Genomic DNA, 2,698 nt, shown 5'->3' on the forward strand with positions numbered 1-2,698 from the left:
CCTCATGTTAAATTTTGACCCTTTCATTTATTAAATGACCACTCTAAATTGACCCTGTGCTCTGAAGTCAAGAACATGAACAAGATGAAGACTGTACAATCAAAGTGTTTATGAGTAGGGTTGCTAGGTTTAGCAAAGAAAAAATACAAACTGTCCAGTACAATGTAAGTTTTAAAAAAATAATTTTTAATGTAAGTATGTCCCCAGTGTTTCTGAGATATACTTACACTAAAAGACATTTTTTGCTGTTCATCTGAATTCAACTTTAACTGGGAATTCTGTATTTTATCTGAAAATCCAATTGTGATCAGATAGGGGAATGATAAAAGCCATTACTTCTTCTAATAAACAGACGTACTAAGTGCTCTAAAGCAGAACTAAACCATGCCATATAAATTGAGAAGTGGAATATCAAAGAAGGATGCATTGAAGAGTCATTTTTGAACTGGACTTAAGCAAGCCAGTCGTATTTAGACAGATGGTAACCATTAATATTCCAGAAAAGGGAGAAAGCATGAGTAAAAGTGGAGGTCAGAGAAAGGGTCACATATATCCCAGTAATGGGGTCCATTTGGACTGGCAGAGAAGATTTACATTGGAAAATGTTTATGTGAAAATATATATACATGTATATGTATATTTGTGTATGGGTATAGATGTGTATATATACATAAATTTATATACATATAGCATATACATTTACATATGTATATAACAATACATACATAAAATATACATATAAAATATTTTAATATATGTATATAAGAGCTACTATAAACAATGGATATAAGTACAGGTTATAAACTATGAAATAAATATATGTCATGTTATATTTATAGTCTATTGATTATACATTCAAAAATCTAATTGTTCAACAATATAGTATAAGTTAGAAATATTTCCACCTGCAAAGAAAAGATATTTATATTAAGAGTTATAGCTCCCTCTATTGATCAAAAGAAGAAAAATCCTCCATTGAAAACCAAATATAAATGTAATAATTAGACAGACTGACCATTTCACTATAAATCATTTGAGAATATTGTAAACTTCTCAGAATATATCATTATAAGCTACACAGTTACTTTATAGATAGATGCCATAATTCAAGAATTAACTAGTGATAAAACATTCAAAAAGTTGTGGATAGTTTAAAGTTTTTTGTTTTGTTTTGTTTTAATCCAAAATGTGTTTATTGGGATGGTTTCCCACTCATCTTGAGACAGGAGGCTTTTAGTGCTGCCTCCTCCTAAAGGAACGTCCATCTGTATCCTCAGTTTTCCTCCTGTAGGCCAGTAGAGGACAGTGAAGCAGCCAACCCCAAACTACCATTTGTGTGAAGCTAAGGACCATGGTGATTTTGTAGCATCCTGAGTATTTCACATCCATGAAGTGATGTAATTTGGGGTAATCTGGGCTCTGCACCAAGTGCTTCTTCTTGTGTTTCCTCTTCTCTTCTGGAGAGGGAAGGAGATTTTTTGTGTGAGGCATGTTCTCATGGGGAGTCATTACCACCAGAAAGGCAGTTAAAACTATTTAATCAGAGCATCAGATGGCCTGATGGTTGTGTCACTGGATTCCCATGTAATCAACCATGGTTGGAGTCCCAGAACCTAGACTTAAAACTCACACCAGACACATGTGCGTGCATGACCACGATTCCAAGAGGAAAATGGAGGAGAGGGGATTGCGGCATGGCCATCATTCTGGGGGATGATTTCTCACTTTCTGTCTGTCTCTCTCTCCAGTGAGTGCCCATGCCCTCTAGCAAAAATCACTAAAAAAAAAAAAAAAAAACTAATGCAAGAAAATGTCAAATAACTTAAATGAAGTTTAGCAAAGTTCTTACTTTCCTCACCAAAATTATTTTTCTGCCTAATCTGATAAAGTCTTCAGAAGGCCAAAATTAACTCTATTGTTCAATATATTTACTAACTATCTAAAAGACTTGTGTGTATAAATAAGACTCACTCTGTAAGCTTGTAAAAATACTGTTTGTATATCGAACTCACTAAGAGGGGCTTAGAGATCTTCAGGTCTAACAAATTCCCCCAGCGATTCTTATCAGACCAGTTTGGATAGCATTTCTCAGTGTAAATAGTCCTTAACAAACTAAAACTCTCATCTCTAACTTGTTGTGGAATGGCTGGTTGACTCTCGAGTATCTTTAATCAATTAGCACCACCTGTTTAACAAAGTAAATCACTCCCTATTGTCTATTAGATCAGCTCTAAAATCACTCTGGCAGGAATTCAGACTCTCCACCAGCTGCTCTTGTCTCAAAGATTCAAATCCCTATCCAAAACTCCAATTTTGGGTAAGCTCTTCTCTCATTGGTCCCAGTTCTGGCATGCCTCTTTCTACAGAAATAATTGCCCCTGCAGGAAAATGTAATCCCTCCCTTTCTTTCAAGGCTTACTTCAAGTCTCCACCTCTACTGCTGTGGCCTACCATAGTCTCAGCTCTCTTAATCCTACATGTGTGTGTTTTAGATGTGCCCTTATGTGCTGTGCAGTATTTTCTGGTTTCTTACCAACTTGTCCGCCAATGTGTGTGAGCACCCTGGCAGGCTAGTGACTTGCCACTCTTCTAATTCACATTAGTTAGTTAAATGTTATTTCAACCTTTACATACAGGAGAGGTTGACCTGGTATGTAGAGAACAAAGAGCTCAGTCACCACCCAGAACTTTTCTACTT

The 2,698-nt window shown here is 35.7% G+C and overlaps 1 pseudogene; it reads right to left on the reverse strand.

Moving 5' to 3' along the window:
* Nucleotides 1-1,233: 1,233 nt before the first annotated feature.
* LOC114009870 (40S ribosomal protein S27-like) lies at nucleotides 1,234-1,491 on the reverse strand (annotated as a pseudogene).
* Nucleotides 1,492-2,698: the final 1,207 nt, after the last annotated feature.

Source organism: Tupaia chinensis, unplaced genomic scaffold, assembly GCF_000334495.1.
Source record: "Tupaia chinensis unplaced genomic scaffold, TupChi_1.0 Scaffold000647_1, whole genome shotgun sequence".
Classification (NCBI taxonomy): Eukaryota; Metazoa; Chordata; class Mammalia; order Scandentia; family Tupaiidae; genus Tupaia; species Tupaia belangeri.